This window comes from Rhyacophila brunnea, unplaced genomic scaffold (assembly GCF_057557595.1).
Source record: "Rhyacophila brunnea isolate RB1 unplaced genomic scaffold, BYU_Rbru_1.0 scaffold_14, whole genome shotgun sequence".
Classification (NCBI taxonomy): domain Eukaryota; kingdom Metazoa; phylum Arthropoda; class Insecta; order Trichoptera; family Rhyacophilidae; genus Rhyacophila; species Rhyacophila brunnea.
Genome location: NW_028232796.1, coordinates 10,822,608 through 10,848,890, shown reverse-complemented (window position 1 = coordinate 10,848,890; position 26,283 = coordinate 10,822,608).

The window sequence follows — 26,283 nt, the reverse complement described above, 5'->3', positions numbered from 1 at the left end:
CGGTCCTTCCCCAGTCGATTGAGAACTTCAACATTTGTCACCCGGTCAGTCCAAGGAATTTTGAGGATGCGTCTATACAGCCACACCACCACAGCACAGCACCTATGCTTATATTTTGATCTTATTCAACATTTTAATTAAAAATAATAATAATAAACCAATGCATCCATGCCTTTTGTATTGTAATAATAATAATTATGTTTACCATGCAAAAATATCAGTATTCCAATTATAACAGCCACCTATTTTTTTTTGTTTGTATAGCAGTATAGCTCAACAGTTTTCGAGTTGAATATTTTCATGTGTATCTCGAAAAGAATAATTGCAATATTGTACTCTGCAAACACGTAATTAAATTTGACGAACAAAAATGCGGCAAACAAAATAAATAACGTGATAAGACCAATCAACAGGCGGTGGATGGTTGCTAGCACAAAAAAAGTTTAATGCAAACACAAATAATAATATTTCCTAGCAGAGATATAATATATCACAGGTGAAACATAGCTGAATCGCTTTTTTACGCTGTGCATAAAACTATATTATTACAAAACTCTGTATTCATGTACCCAAAAATTGTTAATGAAATCATCACCAATAATACTATTAATACTCTATCTGTTGGATAACATAGGTACTAACTTCTTATCTAAACGCCACTTTGTTGATTTTTTTTCATCGACTTATGCAATTTTAAAACGTTTTCTATTTGAATTTGACATATTTAAAAACTATTTGATAATTTTATTTCGTAGATATACCACGTCAAGTTCATCGATAAGTTTGTAAAATTATGATTATATTGACGTCTTTCTTGCATGTCCCATTCTTGCAGATTGAGTTAAACATCTTTCGTAAGATCTAGTTAATTTTATGATATCTAGTTACTAGTCAGTCAGTTTCATATACCTTGGATCTCTTGTAACTCGACATAATGATATTACAGAAGAAATCAACAAGAGAATCATGTCTGCGAGTAAATACTACTTTGGCCTGTTAAGACAGTTTAAGTCCCGCATACTATCTCGCCGAACTAAAAGCACTCTTTATAAGACAGTGATCACCTACGCATCGGAAACCTGGACATTAACTCTGAGAAATGAACGATTCCTGAACATCTTTGAAAGAAAAATTCTCCGCCGTATATATGGACCGATCAGGGATGGCACCAATTGGAGGAGAAGATATAATGCTGAGCTCTACGGGCTGTACGAAGATTGCAGCGCAGTTCAATCAATTAAGATTGAGAGACTGCGATGGCTAGGTCATGTGCACCGTATGAATGACAATGAACCGGCAAAGAGAGTGATGTCCAGCAATCCAATAGGACGTAGAAGAAGAGGGAGGCCAAAGATTCGCTGGTTGGATGGAGCTGCCAGTGACTGCCGTATTCTGGGGGTACCAAATGGGAAAGCGGCCACACTGGATAGGGACAGGTGGAGGGAGCTGTTGGAGGAGGCCAGGACCCACACCGGGTTGTCGCGCCCCTGATAATAATGAGTTACTACTCAGTACAATACTGATCTTAACGGTATTTTACGTATGGGTATTTTGTTTTTTTTTCATAATCTGGAGGATGTACTGTGCATATAAAGATGATTAGACAATCAATAAAGAGACGAAACGGTTTTGTAGGGGCCATTATATTCAGCTATTCCATTTTATTAAATTAGCATAAAATTATATAAATCATAATGCTATGAAAAATATACATATTTTTTAGGATGTAGATGGATTCGGAAATTATAGCCAGGGTCGTGGATAATTGAACTTAACTCGAAGCGCGGTTTTGACCATTTAGTCGTATTTCCGGCATAATGTCAAGTGTCTAGATTGAAATGTACGAGAAAATTATATTATGTCAAAAAGTACATTAAAGCGTCAATCTCAAGCGAAAGATCTTGGGATAATTTTTGATTCTTCATTATCTTTTCACTCGCATCTACAGCTCTACGTGCGAGTAAGCTTCCAGACTCTCAGGCATTCTTGAATGTGGGTCGATTATCTGGTATCCTTATGAGGTTTCTTATAAGTTTATTTTAGAACGCGTCCAAAAGACTTCTTCGATGTCTTTCTTTTAAAATATATCTAAGTATAACTATTTTCGTTTCGATAATTCGTCAAATTTTGAATTTACATGCGCCTGTCAATTACCTACGTGGTCGTAGCCATGCTTTATTCTGGATCGGAACCGTTTCCTCGTATCAAGCCTATCAGCCACTATTAGTGACGGGTGCAAGACTAGTCAATGCGCTCCCCAAAGACGTAGATATTTTCGGTGACGTGCTATGTATGTTGTATTCGAAATTTTATTTTTCTGTATAAAATTGTACTTAAGTATGTTTTTATTTGGTTTTTTTGTTATTATTATTATTTTCTATATTCTCTTCTTCTCTCTTGTGATGGTAATATTGGTTATAATGTAAATCTCATGTTGTGTACGTCTTGAATTTAGATTTTTTATGTCCACAATGTTTTGTTTTCTTAAATAAATAAATAAATAAATATCTCTGTACAGTTTTTATCGATTTTCACACCAATATATGTGACGTCAATACGTTGCTCGAAACATTGATAACCTATTTTTATGCCAAAGTTCACACGCAAATTTAATAATATGTTACCTTCCCTATAGCTTAATTATAATTATCTCCTGTACGATTACGTTGCATGCAATACTATTCAGTATGGACCCCATATCATGGAGCTACCCTCTATTGCTAAGGTTAAAGGCAGTGTGACGCTCTACAGTAGCGTTTTCCAAAAAACTTTTTGTTAAAAGTCAAATTCAGGGGTTTTAGTTTATTTTTTATCAATTTTATGTATTTTTAATACATCCACCTGTATTATGAAGTTGTTGAGTATCCAACTAATATTAACAGATATTTTAAAATAAATACTTGACATGAAATAGCGCCGTAGGCGATTTTTATTTACTATTAAAGATTTTTTATATGTTTATCTCATGTATGTGGTCCCCAGGCTAGAGCCCTGTCAGTTCCCATCCTTATATAGGCTATTATGTTCAGCTATTCCGTTTTAATAAATTAGCATAAAATATATTATTTATATCGGGGGGACATGCTCAGCGTACGTCAAAATGGAGCTTTTTGCTATTTTCAAAACATGATCCTGGACATTCCTTAAACGTTGTAGATAATCTATTTATATAATTTTGAAGCCTTAGTACTTTTTATATTTATTTTAAACATTTGATGACTGCATAAAGTCTTTTTATTACATAAAATAGTATTCTTTTAAACCTCTCGCTCAGTGGTGTTAAAATTTCTTATATTTATTAATTTTTAAAAGCATTTATAAAACCATTAGTGAAATTTATGTAGACATTATAGTGAAATATTTACAATAAAAAATTATATTGATAATCTCTGTGATCCCAAATTTGACAAGAATTAGGAATTTTATTATTCAAAAAATGGGCAAGATTTACACATTTAAAGATACTTAATTTTAAAGATACTGATTATAAGCTATATCTTTGACCATTGAAATGTGATAAACATTCTACAAATAATGTTTGCTTTATAATAATTATTGATCTAAGAATAAGGTAGTATTTTTTTGAAATACGCCATTTCTATTGGCATTTCCCAGTGGCTAAGCCACAACATACGGCCGTAGTCATAAATTGACAAACGATAAGTGATGTAGGGAGTAAGATCATGTTAACGCGCGTGTTTGAACATGTAGTACCTAACCGAATTTTTTTTTTTTAAACTGACCATTTGGGCTGTTAAGTTTTTATTTTACAGTGTCTATTCTCTTAATATATACAATTAATTAAAATGAATTGATAAGTAATTATTTTGTGCACGTGGGCTAAGTGTTAATTATATTAGTTTAAGCCTTTACGCCAAGCTTCGGAACGTGATACACGTGGATTTACGAACAAGCAGTTTGTTCGAAAAATTTGCACACCTTATCAAATTAGGAACATGGCTATACAAAATTATTTGGATGGGGGCAGTTTCGACAAAATTTAATGAAATTATGCAGGCGGGTGGTACAAGGAAGTTAAATCAAACATCGTGTGGGGAAGGTCCAAAGGTAAATGAGGTTCCGCAATGGCGTACGAAAAAGGTAATTACGGAAGAAAAAACTGGCGATATATTATGTAAGTATTGCTATGTTTACCAATTTAGCGATTTTAAAATAATTTTAAAGAATTGATTATTTTTTACATCTGTGCTGTACCTACCTATAATTAATCTAGAACATAACATTATATTATACACCGATAATGTGTCTACCTAATAGTCTAGCCATATTAAGGTTAATAGATCCAAAAGGGAGATTTTGCCTTTGCGTAATGCTAGTTCTTAGTGCTATTACCACCATCTTGGAAAATGGTGGTCGATTTTAAATGCTCAGTCATTTTTTTAAGTAATGCATGAAATTTGTTGAAATAATCACCATTTTAATACATTCAAAATATGTGTTTTACATTAATTTTTAAAATACAGCTCGGTAACCGTAACAGATACAATAATAAATATTGTTGTTTTTATTTAAAAAAAATGCATTTTTTTTTGTAGTACTTATTCCACTTTTAATCAAGAGATTAAGACCGGTTTTGTCCGCCTCAGAGAGACATTTTCAATTTCAATTTCAAAGTTGAAAATGTTTCTCTGAGGTGGACGAAACCGGTCCTAATCTCTTGATTAAAAGTGGAATAAGTACTACAAAAAAAATGCGTTTTATTAAATAAAGACAACAATACAACGCAGTTCCACCATGAATTGACAGTTAACAAAATAAAAGAAAATAATAAATATTCTTATTAAAATGTGATTTTTTTTAATTTTCTTAAAATCATATTTAAAATAGCTTATGATATTATCAGCTGTTAATGAAATATAGCTAAATTTTTTTTAATTGACCGCCATTTTCCAAGATGGTAGTTGTAGCAAAGCATGTATAAATATTTATTTTTGGTATGTTATTACAGGAGACTACCTCCTTTTACTCGTTTAGGTATGGATCTATTTAACGAGAAAGAGGAAAAAACACAGGTTAGCAATTCGCTCAACTGATTTCAGAAGTAATTAAAGAAAAATCATATCATAACAGAAACTTCTCATGAAGACTGAAAACCTCAGTAATGAAGCAATAACAAAAATAAGAATTCTTTCAATTTATGATATAAAAATCGTTGAAATAAATTAACCATTTTCTGTTTACGTTCTGTTACATAATATATGCTATGTTTTATTATCAATATTTGTTCTATTTTATAAAGACACAGCTGAAAACAATATCAACATACTGTCATTCTGCACAAAAATATCCCGCGAGATTGATATAATATATCTCCGTTAAAGTGACTTTTATTTAACCTGCTGTATAAGTCGTTATAATTCTTTTTTGAAATCATACTTTTTCATAAAATATATTTTCATACAAATGGTGGTACTACGAGTATAATCGCATATTCTTTACTTGAGATAGAGTGAACAGAAGCGGAGATAGTTACCATGTTTTTTGCGACACTCATCGATCAAGAAAAATGACAAAATAAAGATAGCTCTTAATTTTCAATTAGGATTGATCTCGCAGACTGTCAAGATCATAGACTATAGATACATCTAGACGCCACCCGTTGCATTGCTAAATGAAGCCGCGTGCCTTGCGTTTGGTTTGTGGGCGAGCGAACGCATTCGTCTACAAATGTTCGAGACCATAGACCATTTCGCTAGTGCTCGCACTACCTAGACACTCAGAATTAAAATATAATTTTCTATTTTTTTACGTTATATAGTATTTTTAAGCGGTCAAAATGCAACCATTGGATAAAGATATCCATAATTAAAGTAATTTTAAAGAAACACTAGGTCACTGATATTAAAATATATAATAATATACACATAAATTATCACGAACATGTATCAACTTACCTATGAAACGTAATACCATCTTCTTGCTTATCAGTACGGCTACCACATTTTAAGATAACACACATAACCATCTTTTCTACTTAATTAACTAAAAATATTTACCACTTACTTTATGTTTAACACAAAAAAATAGCAATTTTAGCAACACGAGCTGGCAGGTTATCGACGCTATGTGAAGCGTTTCGTCACGATTTGCCGGCGATACTTCTGGAAACTAGCTCACAGATATGTAGACCTTTTATCTTACTCTAGCACGTGTCGCAGAGATTGTAAGGGTGCCAAATACTTTCTCACTCGCACTCATGCATCGTTTTTGTTCAGGCTTTGGTCGAGAGCTCAATTTGGGACGGCTTGGGATGGTTTGGGACGATATATTATTGCATCGTGAACATTGGTCCAAAATGATGAAAAATTATTAAATATATAATTTAAAATGACTTTTTATAGTTCTGATGAAATTCTGAGAACCATTAAAAATGACATCACTAAACAGTTTATTAATTAGACCGATTCCACCTGAGTTTATATCAGCATTAATTGTTCTTCTGAGAAACATCAGATATTCAAGGTTTCCGTATGTACCGAGTATCGCGCTGGAGCGGGCATTAATTGTCGGTAAACAGCGATACCGACCCAAATAAACTATCGCGTCTATCCGAAGTAGGGATTGCAATACCGAATAAAAACATCACTATCTATATTTTATATTTAATACCGCTATTCGTTAAAAACTTATCAAGAAATTTCTTTCACGGCGCCCATTTTTTCCACAATTCCCTCCACTATCCGCATGAAGTGAAACAAAATTCCGTCTAGTAACCGAAGGGAGTGGATTTTTTTGTTACTATTTCACTTTTTACTGATGATTCAACCATTTTATAAATAATCTCTCCTATATATCTGCATTTTTATTACATATCAAAAAACCGGTATTTTGGTATCTATAAATACCGGTATTGTAATCCCTATTCTGTGCGGAGCCTTAAGAACAAAATCTATCAATATTTTTCTACGCGTAGTTTTTTAAAGTAAAGTGTTGAGGCATAGGGCAAGCACAAGGTCGCGCCACATTCCCCGGTCCATCGCCGCGTTTCTCACCCCTCGCTATGTGTAACCTGTAGCAGATCGCTTCTGTAGCACCGCTATAGGGTAAGGGAGGGTTGGCCACGGTGAAGAAACCCTTAAAGTTGAGCCACATGGGTTCATTCCTAATTTGGTATCTACTCGGCGTTAAATGGAAGCAGAAATGATAAATTAATAATATGATACAGTAATACAGAAATTAGAGTATTTGCTTCATAACTTTGCACTCCGTTCTAGAATGAAAATGATGTGATATAATAGTCTAAAAATATTTTTTACATATCATCATCATTAGTCTGAATCTATCCACTGCTGGATGAAGGCGTCTTCAAGCTGCTTCCACTTCTCTCGGTCCTAGGCGTACTTACGCAGAACTTTATCATTTCATCGATCCAGCGGCCTCTAGGTATACCTTGCGGACGTTTTGTACCTCTTGGATACCACTGTATGACTAAATTTGTCCAACAATTGTCTCTTCTTCGAGCTGTGTCCAGCCCATCTCCATTTGAGGCTTTTAATCGCAAACCCTTGTCTGCTTCCTTATCCACTCATTTCTCTTTTTGTCCTTTCGCGCTATACCTCTCGGTACCACGTTGTGCCATTCTTAGATCTCTTTTTACTTAGGGTCCATGTTTCACACGCTTATTATTATATTATCATATCGTTTCTGTTCTGGCAGAACACACTAACTGGAAAATACTAGTTTTGAGTAATTTGACTTTGAAGTTGTTAAAATGTTTGAAATGGTCTATCATGTGAGTTTATTAAGTAATCGTAAAAAGGATGACTTTAAAATAAAGACTGTTTATTTATTAAAAAGGTTTCCAGACGGTAAAGTTTGAAATAAGGATAATTTTGGTATAACTAACTCAATATGTCATTTTTTCGAATTAGTGTCTTCTGCCAGAACAGTGACGATATTATATTATTATATTATATATTTATTTATTTACTACTACATACAAGTGAATATCATTTGATTTAATTGTATGCAAGGTAATCAGGCAAAGAGGTATAATATCAGTGTACTTAAAAGTCCAATAAAGTGCAAAATTATAAAACGGAAACTCTATTAGTTATGACAAAAGTTAAATGTAATTTTCACGTTTTTTTTCGTAATTCTAGGCTCACTTTTCTTGTAAGTCACTGGGGCGGTATGGTCTGTATCAGGGTAAGGCCGTTACGTTTAAAGGTGGCCATACAATTTATGTCCAAAAGTGACCCTTTGCTCATTGTTTGAGGACGATGGTTAGGTAAAGTACAAAGTGATAAATTTGAATGGCTCCAAATAATAATCAAAAGAGAAGTTTTACATTCACGTAGATAAAATTTATCGTTGGTCCTGTTGCGTACCACTTGTGTTATCATTAAATGAAAATTTTCTCCACTGTGTTTCGGTGTACCTACATACTTTGTTTGCCATCTATGAACGTGATAATTAGACTTGTTAAACAATAGAACCGAAAAAATCATCTAGAATAACAACGTGACAATTCAGTTTAAAATAACCATTATAAAATATATTTTACACTTCTGTATTATACATAAGATAAAAAAATGATCTAAAAATAAAATTTAAACTACCTATAACAGCGACATAAACCTAATGCAATTAATAAATATACATAATTTGAAAACATATCATGCATATACACACTAGAAAAAATCTCCTTTTTTTTTAAATCGATAAGCATTAAATTTCATGACAATTGTAACAGCTGCTAGTTAAAATTTTAGTAATTACCTAAGATGCCCGTAGTTTAATTGGAAAAACATACTGGCGCGAATCCAGCAGATACAGGTTCAAGTCCCGTCGGATGTCATATTTTTTCTACAAAATTATTTTTTCTAGTGTGTATATGCATGAGATATTTTCAAATTATGTATATTCAGTATATTATACTGTCGAACAAGATCTTCTTCTCAACGTGTTAAAACTTTGAACTAATAAGCCACTCTTACTTTTAACCGCACTTTGACTACAGCGACTTCCGATTATCGCCTAGACCTTCTTTTCGGAGAGTAGAATGTTACATTCTGAAATCTTGTGTCTTATTCGTTAAATAAAAGAAATAGATTATTTCATATAGTGAAATTGGCTCTCCTGTAACAGTGGAAAAGACTTAATACTTGGTTATTATTAAAACCTACTTCTTCTTTAGAAAAAATGATTTACCTGTTAACGGATATTTTTAATAATTTCATTATTTTATATTCTATAAAAATAACATAATTTTTCAACGACATCAGCCCGTCTGAAGGTAGGTATGTATTATAAATGTATTGTTCCTTAGCTTAACCAGACCGACACTTACACGGCACTAATACAATTAAAAAATACTGCAAGTCATTTCGAATACGCATACAACACATACATAAAAATTACACAAGTATAGTAAAAAGCACATGCGCAATGTCAAAACCAGTGTCATACTATCACGTTTAGGGTTTCCAATCCCGGGATCCCGAGGTATTTTCGATACCTATGAATCCCGAAATTGATAAACATAATCCTGGGATTTCGGGATTGATTTTTTTATCAATTTTTATAGAAAATAAAATAAAAGCAAAAATATAACAGAAAAAATACTTTTAATAAAAAATAACTACTTTAGAAATAAACTGAGTTTGAATGAAGTTTAATTTTTACCCGTGTGTAAGTTGCCGATTCATTTTATTTTTTCGCGTAAATTATTAAAAATGAGAAAGATTGAAAAAAAACAATGCTTCGCACTTTTAACAAAGTAATTCCACCATGATCTCATACGTTATACGGCAATTTCATATTTGGCTGACTAATTAGATTTATGAAGTGGAAAGGCCATAAGTACGCCATGATTATTTGCTTTACTATTTAAAATCTCGCTAATCCATTCATTAAGTCTTTACTATCAGAAACAACAATCTCATATTAAATTCACATTATTATTTATATTACAATATTATTTACTCCATTAAACTTATGTATTTCCAAGATTGAACGTAGATATACAATATTAACAATAAATGTCTTAAATAGTATAAATTGTACTAGATTTATTTTTGACCGATTTTATCAATGTTATTTGTAAATATAAAAAAAATATATTAACAATGGAAAAAATGCCAATCCCGGGACCAGTCCCGGGATCCCGGGATTGTGAAATTGTAATCCCGAAATCCCGGGATAAGAATTTTGGCTCGGGATTGGATTCCCTAATCACGTTCCACGAGGCTGTAGATATTTTAGCCTAGAGTGCTTACAGCAATTTAAGTTGTACAAAATATATACATTAATTATTATTAAGGAGCGCTGGATTCGATACAAATAATGATGGTCTTGCAAGCAAAACGCTCAACTGTCATGACTAGAATTTTATAGCCCGAGGTTTAATTGCGGTTGGGCAGTAATTTTTGTAATATCTATTATAAAAATATAACGTATATTTATCATTTGTTTTTTATTTATTTATTTAGGTCAATTAACAGGATCGATTACAGAAGATATATATGAATATAATATATATAAAAAATATGTGATGGTCCCGATAACAGGCAGACACAAAGAGCATAATAAATCAAATTAAATCAGATCAAATATTATATACAGCTGTAATGAATATAATTGGAGAGTTTTTGAACATGAATAAAATTCAAATAGTTAAATATTATGGCTGTCTTAGGTATATTATTCAGTTACCTACCATAGCCTACATACCTTCAACAGGCACCCTTCGTCACTGTCCTGTATAGTTGGTTGTTTTGTAGACAGGGTACATTACCAGAATTCTCGATATACTCTCAACTAGGGATTGCAATACCGAATGACAATGTCAATACCGGTTTTCGGTATTTCTTATTTAATACCGGTATTTCTTAAACATTAAAAAAAACAGAGATAGGTGCCTATCAATAAAAAAAAATGGCTATTAAAATACTTTTAAAATATAATTTTATAGCAAAACCCTACATACCTACATTTATTATGTTGACATTTAAATATATGTATTGATCATAATTGAAGAACTTGTGATTTTATACAAATAATATGAATGTATGGATAATAAATTTTAAAAAAAGCCCTCAAAAGTTCATCAAGCGGAAATAAGTCCGACTGCAGAAAAAGCTTCTTAAATTCAACGCTTGTACAACAGTCATCAATAATTATTATAGAATAATTGAAAAATTTTGTTACGCATGTTTTCCATTTCGAAATAATATTACGATAATTCATCGCGACAATTACTTTGTTTTATTAGTTTTTCACCTCTGTTGGATTGTTTTTTTAGCATCATATAACTTATAATTCATTTTCAAAAACGTAAACGAGCGTGCTTATTCTTTAAAAATTCCGGTATTTTGGATTTTTAAAACCGTTATTTCGGTATTGATTAATACTGGAATAACGATTTTTAAATACCGGTATTGCAATCCCTACTGTCAACGACGTCTTAAGAATCGGTTATAGACTACGAAATTACATTTTTTTAAAGTAATACTTTACATATAAGAACTTTTCCATAACAATAACTTAGGTATTCGACTCAATTCTTGTTTAATTATATACTTCACTATTATTTTTATATCGTCAGTATGAGGCAAAAACGGCACGACAAAGTGTAGCAAATAAGCACAAAACGGCGTAAATTCTCTTTATTGGATCTCCTAGATGTGACAATCATTATAAAGTTAATCTTCCCGAGCAGTAAAAGTGTTGCGTTATTTTCGACGTCAATCGTTAGTCGTCGCGACGCGTGTGAGCCTGTTAGTTTTATAGCCTCTGGGCTATAGGCTCTGCTGAAAAGCTCTCCCAGATATAACACAATCAACTAAGTTTCGATCCTATTAGTGGTATCTGGGATTGTTTCACTTTATAGACGAAAGAAGCTTTAGTGGTGATGTAAAACAAACTTATATATATATTTACGATGTTTTATATTTATATACATATAATATTATGTATTTATTATATTATTTAGTATTATCATTTCAAAATATATTAAAAATTATGTAATATTTATTTTTTCTAATAAGTAATAAAATAATATATTATTACGAAATGTTTTCCAAACCATTAAGAGAACTTTAAAGAATAAATCTATACTTCAGAGCCAGTGTATTTTATGTCATATTTAGTCATAAATTAATTATGTAGAATATATAATAAGTATGCACTTAAATTATCATGTCTTTTGGAGTAAATTCATAACAGTAACCTGAAATTCCGTTAACCATAATATCATATCGTCAATTATATCATGGACCTTAAAAATGCTAAATTGAGTGTTTTATTAAATTGTTATTTTGATATTCAAGCACCGAAAATCGATTTTGGGTGAAATTTAGGATAACAAAGAATTTAGCTACATTTTAGGAAATCTATTTAAAGCGTTTTTGAATAAATTTTGATCAATAATAGTTATTACCTATATATAGAGCTTGGACTATACGTAGAAAGGTCTTATAATTATTACAATAATTACATCACTTGATTTCGCATCATTTTTAGCATTGATGAATTGGTATTAATTGAAGAAAAAAACAATATTCTTCACGTCGGTATTTTACATCAGTTATGGCGTTTCAGTATTGTCTATGCATAATATACGTGATTTTTTTAATAATATAGTATACATATATATATTTGTTTATTTAAGAAAACGTTGTGGATATAATAAACCAAAATTCAAGACTTGGACAGGACACAACATGACATTTACATTATAACAAATATGATATATACATTATAACAAATATATTACATATTCTTTTTAATATTATAACAGACCATGAGGTTAAATGACAATAAGAGAAACAAACACCAAGACTTTGAGAAAATCTCATAAAATATATTGTGATCTCACCGGGATCGAACCCGGAGCCTTGCACACTAGATTACAAGAGCTTTCTGTCTAACTCACTGTAACTATACTAAATAATTGTGAGTCGTTTTATTTAACTGCCAATATAGGTATGTACAATATTTGACACGGTCTAACTTTTTGCATTCTTCTTTTTTATGAGGTATTGAAGAGTAGACGAGTAAGAGCCTTGCCGAAGTCCATTATGTATACAATATAAGGATTTTGAATACAGTCTGTATTCTCACTATGCATTCAACATTAGACATAGATATTTCGACCATATTTATTAATTTATTAATTATATTCTATTCCTAATTTTCTTTGTATATATATATTATATAGTTACAAGTTGTTCGCATCTTCCAAGTCAAAGATTGATTATGCGCGTGTGCAAGGGCGGCTCTACCTTAAGGGTTTGTAGGGATCATCCCCACTTCGTTATCATGTCAAAAATACCCGTCCGGTATTTTGATCATTGTCATAATATACCTACTTAATTACATGATTAAATAAACTATTTAATTTATTTTATCATACTAGGGAGCGAATCAAATGACCCCATGGTGAGTAAAAACGCTCGCTGTATATCGTTGTTCAAAACTGATAATAATTATTATAATTTATTATAATTATAATAAGTCTGTAATAATTATTATTAGGTATTAATTATTTAGTTAATATTTTTAAGCACAAATTTTAGATGTGGTTAAGTAACGACTAAGATAATCATAAAATTTATTCTGAAAAATTACTCATTCTCTCATTAACAACATCATATTATTATAAGTAGCGTGGTGCATAATGTTTGATAATTATTATGAGAAAGTAGGTAGGTATGTTTATTGAATAATTAATGGCTAAGCCCCACCACCTAGAAAGTCGCCGAGCCGCCACTGCGTGTGTGTATTGAATTCATGCGACTTTTCGAGGATCTTTTTGGCCAAATTGGTACTCCCTCATTAAGGTTTCAACCATTATTTTAGTAGTCGATTATTGTACATTTTAGAATATTTTGTATGCTGTAAATAATATATATAATTGAATATTCGTTCTATCAAATACTATCTACTTATGATTTAAAAATAGCGTTTCCTACCTAAATACCTAAATACTATTACGTCATTGTAAAATAATTATGATGGACCACATTTACTTGTATTATAATTATTAACAATGTAAATGTGGAGCCGTGTGTGTGGATTCGGGCCTATTTTGTAGTTCAAAAGTATGGATCAATTTAAAAAATGCTAATGAACGTTACTCAGCTAACAGGGTTTGAATTCGATACTTATGGACCAGTAATACGACCATAATAACTTCGTTCGACGCTAAAAATTGATATTTTATAAAAACTATCATTTCTCTGAGGCATCTTGAAATGGCCGGTGTTAAATACATTAATACTATAATATAATTTATAAAATTTTACGCAGATGACGGGGTTCAAGCCGAAGATAAATGAACTAACAGAAAAACCGCAAAGATAAGTAATCATTATAAACAACGATATCCGAGAAATATTCATCTTACCATCAACCATTTTGCAATAATAATTTAAATATAGAACAGATAAATTTATTATAAGTATTTTAAGCTCAACTTAGTTTATATATAAAAGAAAATATTCACAGAAAATTAATTTTAACTATAATCTTATACGATAAACAGACATTCTTATGAATCTGCTTATATTGAAAATTCTTCGAGGAACAATATTAAATATATTTGGAAAAAAAATCCTAAAAACTCATGTATATCTCAAAGACTATCTTTACGAATGTCAGATGTTACATAAAAGGTCGACTCTGTTGGCAACATAACCGTTCACTTGGTGATTATTGGTATTATAACTATTAATATGAAAGTTGTATGCTTAAATATCTATATAGACAGAAACGTAAACAGTGACGTACTGGATTTAATAAGCCGTGTCCACTCTCCAATTTTATGCGTAAAAAGCATACTGCAATCATTTAGAGCTCCTTCTATAAATGTCGGCGTGCCCGTTACATGTTGCTGGATATTATTATTCCATGGTCATTTATATAGGGATATCAAATTAGTACCTACTAAGCATAGATTTTTGATTCTCACAAAAATTGATATTTGTGTCCAGTATTGTTTGACTTAGAGAGCTTACTATTCGTAATTTAATTGGGAAATTCGAGTCAGATAGTAATGTTTGTAATTTTAGAAATACTACCCGTCAAAAATGTTTACGTACTATCACTTCCCTCCATTTTGGTAAGAGAATTTCTCAACTGTCACTTTGTGTTTTTTTTCGTCTGGATTCGGGATGGAAGGTGGATAATTATGACACCGGAATTGTGATGGAAGCGGCGAGTTTATTTACGTTTATTATACTATATGGTTACATTTTTTAATAATTTAATTCTACGGAGGGCGAAATGTACGCGTTCGCGATTTTGCTGCTTGTCGCGATCTGCCCGCCATCTTGAAAAATCATTCCCAACGGTTTTTTTTCTTGGGCGACGTTGCATATCTCCAACGGTCAAAGACAATGTTGCCGGCCGACTTTTAACATTATTTATTTTCGTAATCAGCGCTTTATTATTTGTTGGCTTTGATACCGATTCGGGCGTCTCCAGATACACAAAGACATCCCCAAATGGGGACCATACGGGGGTGTCTCAAGCGCACCTCTCCGGAAAGGCCCGAATGGGGATCGGGCCAACTAAGGGCTGATTACGATAGCGTGTGTAACTGGACAGTGCGGCGGCTTGATAAGGGGTGTTTGCGTCTCTAGACGTTGAAGGATCGAAGCCCTCCCGGTACGTCGGCGGCTGGAGAGACTCGGATGCAGCACTGTAGCATAGTGGTTCGCGGTTCCAAGGCCTACCGCAAAGCTGCTGAGAGAGGAGGGCGTCGCGCCCAGCCCTCTCAACACCCTCGGACCGTCGGCAACCGGAGAGTTTCGGATGCAGCACTACGCCGCTTTGTGGGCGTAGTGGTTCGCGGCTGCCCATGTCTACCGTACGGGCGGATGCTGAGAGAAGACGTCGCACCCAGCCTTCCCAACAGCGACCGTCCGAAAATCAGTCGATCCCTCACGAAAATGCATACCGGCGCATTACTCGACCCCCTTTTTTTGCTCGCTTGCCCTGCCGCGGCTATCGAATTACACGCACTACACTGATATTATACTAATATAATATGCAGAAAACTTAATTTAATACTTAAAATGGCTTTAAAGTTCATAAAAATAATTTTAAAAATATATCAGGGCCCGAAATGGACCGGAACGCCATTTTGCCTCATACAACCGCTCCGGGTTGTAAAATTTTCCACTTCGAGCACTGAAATAACTTATTATACATCGCTTCCAAACACAAAACACTTAAAACTAACTAATCTATGATGCTAATGGCTGAGGATGCTGCTTGGCTGCTATCCGCTGATGGAGGCTGCTTTGCTCAGCTGAAGAAGGCCGCTTTGTAGCTCTCTTCATCATGGTGCATCTGGGCCAGGGCTGATTGCAAGGCTCACAAACACGCTGCTGTTGACGAAGAGGGCTCAAGCGGCTGATGATGTAGGGCAATTGATGCCGTTTTCCCTCGTTGGAGCCAGGGTCTTGCCCGATACACTCGTCCGTGGGCCAAGTTCGCTGGTGGATGCAGTTGGTCGGGAGTACATCGGGAGCCCTGACTTCGCAATCCGGGTGTTTCTGCTCTTTTCTTCACTGGCTTGGCTTTAGCAGCATCCTCTTTCTACTGCTTATTATTATACTTTGTTGAGCGCCACCAGAGGCAAGCCTCTGGATGTTTCTTCCTCGCCGTTTCCTATTCCGGTGTTTGGATCTCAGGGTGTGTCCGGGTGAAAGAAATTTCACCTGCTTCTTGATTCCAGACGATCAAAATCAAGAAGCGTAGTCCCACGTTGATTGGGGCCACTTATCACTTCCCTCCATTTTGGTAAGAGAATTTCTCAACTGTCACTTTGTGTTTTTTTTCGTCTGGATTCGGGATGGAAGGTAGATTATTATGACACCGGAATTGTGATGGAAGCGGCGAGGTTATTTACGTTTATTATACTATATGGTTACATTTTTTAATAATTTAATTCTACGGAGGGCGAAATGTACGCGTTCGCGATTTTGCTGCTTGTCGCGATCTGCCCGCCATCTTGAAAAATCATTCCCAACGGCTTTTTTTCTTGGGCGACGTTGCATATCTCCAACGGTCAAAGACAATGTTGCCGGCCGACTTTTAACATTATTTATTTTCGTAATCAGCGCTTTATTATTTGTTGGCTTTGATACCGATTCGGGCGTCTCCAGATACACAAAGACATCCCCAAATGGGGACCATACGGGGGTGTCACAGTACCTACTGCTGAAAATATCGATGTTTTGAATCAAAGTGTGGATAAAAATCCAGAACAATCGATTATACATCGTTCTGAAGAATGCATGGAATATTCTTCATAAAGATTTACATTTGAAGGCGTATAAAATACAGTTAACACAATAACTTAAACCAAATGACTATTTGGTGGATCGAAATTTTGCTGATTGGACTTTAGATCAACTTAAAACAAACCCATTATTATATGAAAAAATCATCTTCAGCGATGAAAGTCATTTTTAGTTTAATAGCGTCGTAAATAAGCACAATAATTGTCACATTTACAGTTACGAAAACACACATACTGTTCTTGAAACACCACTACATCCACAATTTAGTTTGGTGTGGTTTATGGCCTGGAGGTTTAATTGGACCGAATTTTTTTGAAAACGAAAATGACAACGCAATTACACTGTCAATAGAGAACGCTACAGAAACATGATTACTGATTTTTTATGAATTAGATTAGATGATTTTGATATGAACGACATGTGGTTCTAACAATATGTTGCAACCTGTCATACTTGCCATGACAAAATCAACTTATGGAGAGAAAAGTTTTTATATATATTGAACACACATAATTTGAAAACTTTTCATGCATTTACACACTAGACAAATCATTTTGGAATCATAATTGGAAAATTACTTTATTTATTTTTTGATCCCAGTGCTATACAGCAACCTTTTTTCCGGTACGACAGCTCAGTATGAACTGTGATGCTACAAAATATAATATATACAATTTACACGTAATCAGTTAATAGTAAAAATAAAAAAGTGAAATTAGTTACTAATTATTGCATTTTATTTAATTATTAATGACATGTAACCGTCATTTATACGTTTTTTATTGGTGCTTGAAGATGCCGAAAGGCGAAACTCGTGTAACAAAAAAATACTCAAATGTAAAACTGAAAAGCTTTTTTTTTTAAACCTTATCCTAATGTAATTTAAATTCAATTACCGTGAATTATTACAATCATTCAATAGTATTTTTTTCGGTACAGTTCGGTTATGAGGAATACAGCGGAAAACACATTTTGAAAATACCCGATATACTGGATTATTTGATAGTTTGGGTTAGTTTAGGTTAGGTTAGGTTGGGTTAGGTTAGGTAAGGTTAGCTTAAACTAACAAATTATTCAGTATATCGGCTATTTTCAAAATGCGTTTGCCGCTGTATTCCTTTTAACCGAACTGTACCTTTTTTTCTTCTAAATCTTCTCTCGTGGAACCACAGTTGGTATCAATTTTTTAATTAGTATTGTTTTATCGTTAATGTCATTCTTCGACTATTAGTTGTGTTTAAATTTACATGTATGTATGCCACATTGTATGTAAGTATCATAAATAAAACGATCAAAATCAACAGGTTATAACCTGGACTATTAATAATTATATGTATTCATCGTAATAAACAATATATTAATATCTCACAACAATATACAAATTACCCGAGAAGGGCTGTAAAAAGAAGGAGTAGATTAATAGATAGGTAAGCCCTAACAATCGTTTGTGGCGGAATAGGAAAATATTATTGTAAGGGTGGGATACAAAAAGATCCCTCCGTCTTTGTTCTTATCTCGTTCGAAATGATCACATGATTGTGTATGTTTGTTGCTCAACTCGAGTAGGATCAGCTACGAAGGCATATAATGAACAATCAAATTATTTGATGTCAACGAAATAAGTAGATATATTATATAAATTATTATACAATACTTAAATTGCTTTGTTATAAAGTAATGAGCAGTGGCGTCTGGTGGTTTTCAAAATTATCTCGAGGAGTGCACATAATAACTTATCGTATTTTTAGAAAACTCTATTCAAACAAGTTTGTGTTAATACCAGACTGAGTGATCTATAGTACACTAATCTGTATGAGAATTTCAAACAATGCATCGAAGACTAAATAACTGATTAAATTAAAACCCTACTAGAACTCCCGAAGATTATAGTCAACTTTACGAATGATTTTAAGTTTAATCAAAAAATTAACCCAAAATATAACTGCCTTTATTGTGTAGATAAAATAAGTACTTCGTGTTAAAACTGGAAAAGGGGCTCCAATAATTAAACTTGGGTAGAGTCAGTGTACAGTTTAAAATATATTTATTTTCTGTAAATTATCAATGCTGATTTTTAAAATTAAACTCAAGTGACTTGCCTCGCAAAGTAACGAATTCTGACTATATTTATTTTCTATTCCTAACGCAGTAGGCATGCTTCATACCAGATGCCCACTTTCCCGGAATGTTGGTACCAGGTAAAAATTTTGTTACACGCATTATTGTTTTAGATATTATTTATGACACTACTTAAATAAAACATTTGTATGTCCATATCCATGTTTTACGAGAAATGAATGTTAACCACTTACTCAACTGACTCCAAACACACATTAAAAAACAAGATGTATTATATGTATTTGCCTGACCCAGGATTCAAACCTGGAATCAACGACATTATAAGCCGACGCGTTAGCCACTCATCTATCGTGGGCCATAATAAAAGTTTTTGTCTGCATTGCAGCCTACTACTGTTATAAGACCGTAAGAAGCTGGTTCCGGGATTCATAAATCCAAGGCAATATAGTGGATTAGGTACAAATTTATAACTACATGACTGGTTTGAACGGTTTCCAACCCCCTTTTAAACATCCTGACGAATCGATTGTGTCATCTGCGTCAAAGAAAATCAACGCTGTGTGATGTTTATATTATGCTCTAGTAGACATGGACAAAAAGTTTTACGTCTATCAATAAAATTATACGTCTTATTAAAATGAAATACATATACCTATTTAAGTAAATTTCAAATATAATCAAAAACATAATTATAAATAGCTCAAATTTTTGGCGAAGGTAATAATCATTGTCGGGAGATGCGTATCAAACATAACAATATCTTTTGTAAGAGATGAAAATAATTAGGTAACATACATAGAATTCTATAGAGTGGCACTCCAAATATGAAAATTATTATCGCGAAAAAAATATTATAATATAAATAGCTCCACGTGTGGTTTATTCAATATTTACTCAGAAGTTAGAATTACAATTGATACTTGAATATTATTATTTATATTTAATTATTCAACGAGTTATTAAGAATTATAAAAATCATTATGTACATATTCAAATTAATCGTATTTAATGTTTTTTTCATCATTACATAATATATAATTTAGTTACATTTAATGAACAAGGTACTGTGTGTAAGTCGAAAATAAAGAATTTGAGGTACCTTTGAGAGCTAGGCTTAAATAATCTGTTGACTGTAGGAAAAACATATTATATGTCATTTTAATACCCCGTTTTTTCTCATATTATAAATTAATATATAATGAACATATACAATATATTAATACCATAATAACGTATTATTTTATGCGTCGTCATGTTAAAATTGAGTAGATATAAAGATATACTTGGTCAGTGGTTATAATATCATTTTATCAATTTATTTATTTTATCAACACGTAGAATATTATTTTTTCTTTTTTCGTTAAAATTAACATTATATAATAAAATATATTATTGAAATTTGTCAACAGAATTTGTAATTTTCTCGTAATTTTGGATAAATGTATTCAATATATTTATTTCCGATCGGTTCGGATATGCAATATATTAAGAAATGGTAAATTAAATGAAAAAATATTTCTCATATTATTTTATAATATTCACAATGCACTTTGATCAAGAAAGAAAATACATATTCAAATTAAAACAGCTTCGTAGCATTATCTGAAATAAAATACAAAGTATCCTTACAATAAATCGTCATTTTATGTGGACATCCGTTGTTAATCTATACACCTCGTCTGACAATATTTAATTTCAGAAATTCGTGTACGAATGGGATTAAACCTTAGACTATAGATACATCTAGACGCCACCCATTGGATTGCTAAATGAAGCTGCGGATCATGCGTTTGGTTTGTGGGCGAGCGAACGCATTCGTATACAAATGTTCGAGACCATAGACCATTTCGCTAGTGTTCACACTAGACGCTCAGAATTAAAATACATTTTTCTATTTTTTGTCGTTATACAGTATTTTTAAGCGGTCAAAATGCAACCATTAGGTAAAAATATCTATAATTTAATTTATTTTAAAGAAACGCGGTCACTTGATATTAAAATATATAATAATATACAAATAAATTATCACGAAAATGTATCAACTTACCTATGAAACGTGATACCATCTTCTTGATTATCAGTACGGCTACCCCATTTGAATACAGCACACAAAACCATCTTTTCTACTTAATTAACTAAAAATATTTACCACTGACTTTATGTTTAACACAAAAATATCAATTTTATCAACACGCGCTCGCAGGTTATCGACGCTTAGTTAAGCAAAAAACTAAGATTTGAAATAAGATAAGATTTTGAAAAACTATACCGACAACAAAATCTTCTACACATCTGTAAACTCTAGCGCGTGTCGCAAAGATTTTAAGGGTGCCGAATACTTTCTCACTCGCACTTATGCATCGTTTTTCTTCAGGCCTTGGTTTAAACGATACTTGCATATTTTAAGAGAACTATGATATGGAACTTAGCTTCGAGCAGGTTTGCTGTTTTATTTTCGCAGGATGAATATCGTTTTTCGACTTTAAAAAAACTTTTTTTTTGTATTTTTAACGAACTACTAAATACAAAATAAACTGCATACAAAATATTAACTTGATATTTCTTGAGATCCTGACGCCAACTAGGATTATTGGTACTCAAATTAAAAACCTGATGACCAATTTCAACAAAATTTCATAAAGTTTCAGTCGCATGACTTATTAGTTATTTTCATTTTAATAACGAGTAAGTAAGGCACAGATGTCTAAAATCTTGTAATATATATGTACATTTTTTCTAATATATATGTTTCTTAATATGTATATTTTATTTATATCTAATTTAACTTTGGTGTTCTCAAAAATGATTATTTGTAGTTTCATTTTAATAATTATTGTCGTTTAATTGTATTTAATGTTATGCTTCGTAATTTCGTCACTGGTATTACTACGTTCATCTTTAATATCAAACTTGAAACTGATAAAGTACACTTTTAAAAGTTTTGAATAATTATTTGTATATATTTTTATTAATCTAACAGAGATCAGCTCTAGGAAAATATACAATTCTACAAAAAATGTGTTCTTTCGTTACTTCCGATTGTACCAAACCGAATTCTTTCTCTGTTTTATTATCATAAATATATTTTTCTGTATTTTCTCTGCTTTTTATTATCGCAGTTCATTATATCTTCATATAATATACTAGAGTATATCTAATAAATAATATTGGTTTAATTAGGCAATACATTTTACTGTATTACTATAATTTACGTACTAGGGGCGGCAGGTTATATGAGAGTATGGTGAAGCCGGCTAGTATAGCGAAAAAGTATGGTGGGGCGGGCTGGTAATCAATTTGTGGCAAAATTTGAATGTTAACATTATATTATATGGGTACATTATAATGACCAAAGTAAATCCTCTGTGATGCCCTACATTTTTTTTATCGCGTCGCTATTTTTCGTAAGTTATCCGCTATTGTTGGCCTGCTTCATTCAGATGTATGAGAAAGCCGATTCCTTGCCCCTCTGTTAATTTAATACCTCTATGTTTACGTAGCACTTTCAAAATAAACAAATAAATTTTAAAAGTAGTAGGTTTATATTATATATTAATAATTAATTTATAATTTATTATATCGAATGCAAAGCACAAAAAGATTATAATTACGTAATTTGGAATTTAATTCAACAGTGATTCATATTGAAACTTTTGAAATTCGAATACAAAACATAAGAAAAGGTTCTAAATAAAAAACATTTAAAATGTAGGGTTCCCCAGGTGTAAGAAGTTTGAATTTTACTGATCCATGATAATAATAATTTTATTAATGCGAATCTACGGCCGTGCATTATACCTATAGCAAATTAACGCATATGAAAGACATACGTGAATTGATTAATTATACAGATCAATAATAATTCCCCGCATAACTAATTTTATGCAAATCATAAAACTGAATCAGTACGCATTTATAACTTTTAATATATGTTAATATTATGTATCTACATAAATTCAAAAAGTCCATTCTTAGAAATATACACCTAAATCTACATAAGTTTTGTAATTTCATGTTGATATTAGACCTATTGTAAAACCTTTATGATTTCCAACACCTGAATCAGAATCTAAAAAAAACACTATGTTAACTGTGTGTTTTTTTTGCACCAATTAAATATCTCTGTCAACGAGTTCTGTCACATAGTAAAAATCACAATAATTATTGAACATACTTAACTTGAAAACATGCTTGCGCTATTGAATTGATAAGCATTTCATGTATGACCTACTAGTTTAAATTGTCGTAATTAGATAGGAGGCTCGTAGTATAATTGGTTAATGCACAATTGGCACGATATCCGTGGTTATATGGGTTCAAATCCTTCGTAGCATCGTATTTTTTTCAAATATGATTTTTTCTAGTGGATATAATATATCTGAGGTGTTTTTAAGTTATGTATGATCAATATATGGAACGTTACATTCTCAAAATCTTGTGAATTATTCGTTGAATAAAAGAAATGGTTTATTACAATAATTATTGTTTTTTTTCAAATATGTTTCGTCAGGAGCAACAACCCACTGGAATATGATAATGTAACGGAAAATGGATAACGTCAATTATTGCTTGTAAAAAATGATAATGGTAATTCATCTAAATATTAACAACCATCTACTAATATTAATTTGCTTATCTATTTAACCATACACTCTGCCCTACGATTGCTGAGCGGTAATGACGTGTCAGCATGTATATAATGCCATGGGCTCTGGGTTCGAATGACGGATCTTGCAAAAAAATACATGTTGTTTTAGCGCCTGTACACATGCATGGAATTAGTGTCGGCAATTGTGCTTATTTTAAACTGTCATGACAATAACTGTTTACACGTAAAAGTGCTGACTGTCTCTCCAATTTCATCATTCAAGAGTAAGCGAGACGCGATGTTGTCATTTTATACTACTATCTGACAGGTCGTATTGAAATCGGAGCTCAAAATGAGTAGTTCGTTTTTTTGCCGGCAGTCAGGAATCTTCCAATCTTGTTTGATTTATGCACGTAATCTTGCCAACTGCATGTTTTACATGTTTTCCCATACATTTTCTTACTGTGCACAGTACATCCATGCACGTGTAAACGGGGTATTTTTCCCAGAGTATGGACCTAACATCAATTTATTGTAAAAAATCAAATATTTGTGCCGTATATATATTTTCACGCTGTGGAGGGCCGTATGATCTTCTTATGATTGAACATGATAAATAAATACACAAAAAACAACTCAAAAATGCATTATATGACTGGGAAAAAACTAAAACGATATAATAATAATATTAAATGTAGGTTAAGAAGGAAAAATAATTCGAAAATGACGACGCTTCCCGAATGGATTTCGGAGCGAAAATGAAGACATTCAAAGCAGGAAAATGCGATTTTACACGTCCCAATGCTTTCGTTTTCATATTTTAATGCATTAAACATTCATCCCCTTAATATTAAAATAAATGACCATCTTAAATGTAGATTTGCAATCTTTAAATAAGGATTTAACAACATTTTGAATGGCAACTTTACAGGAAGTAAAGATATCAACGCAAAAATTTTTGTATTGAATTAAATATATCAATACAAATCTAAATGCAATAATATACCAATGATATTTTTTTAACATTATCGACGTTCATTCTTTTTTCAAATCTATATCACACAATTTTTAACAACAGCAATTTCCTTTGTTTATTTTTCCCGCCAAAATAATATTCTTGATATCTGTATGGCAATGAATAAAATCTGTAATATTTTTGCGATTCAAAGTAACGGCGCGGAAATCTTTTTTCCAAACGCAAGACATACCTAACGGATTTTTTTTTTATCAGCAGCCATACTTTCTTGACATAATAAACATAATGATGCTCATGTAAAACCATTGTCTGAAATAGGGGAAATGTGAGAGATGTTTAGGGGAAATTTTACGCGGCCCGAAATATTAAAATTAAAATCGTTTGATGTTTAAAATATATTATATTCTAAATGTTTCGTGATGTCACATAAAAGAAAGTAGTCCAGTCCAATCTCTTTCATCAGAGTTCCGTTCTCTTATACGTACCATATTGAACGAGTATCCTATAAAACAACAGACGTTGGTCACGGAACTTATTGTCGAACAAGAACTGTTAAAACAGTGAACTAACAAGCCCTTCCTATGCAGTTAATTGCACTTCTGTTTCAAATGAGGAACGCCTCTAAATTTATCATTACATTTTACACTTCCATGGTGTACGGATCTATCAAATTACGTAATTTGATGCTTTTATAATAAAAATATATATAAAACGATCAGAAGTGATATTAAAATTATTATTAGTAAACTTTTGGCTTATTGCGAAGAAGAAAAGGAGTCAGATCTAAAAGGAGAGCTGATAGATTATTTAAACACGCATTGCCGTCATGACAGGCATGTGCCTGAGAAGTCTTACATATGTGACTACAGATACTTCCGGTTATCGATGAGATCTTGTTGTCGGAGAGTAGTACAAAAATTCATAAATAAGTATTAATTATATAATTTGTTATTGGGGTACATTGATACGTATCAATTTACCCCACTTTTTCATTGGATCAATGTGCCCCAGTATGTCACATAGTTAAAAAAATATTTGTTTATTACACAACAATATAATTTAATAGAATGTATCTTAAATATATGTTAATTAAATAAATGAACTTAGAGACAAACTATTAACTGTGTTGACTTTATAAAAATTTCACTGTGGAGAGTAAAAACATTCACGAGAAAAAATAAAACTTTTAACATCACCAAAGACATAATTGTCACAATGGCGCCGTTATTAGATGGCATTCAGATTTTAATCTTTTATCGTAAAAATAGTGTCAGTATTGCCATCTTTTAGCAAGAATTAAAACACCATAGCAATGCCAAAATTCGATATATTACATATTGTGAATCAATGTGCCCCGTGTATCA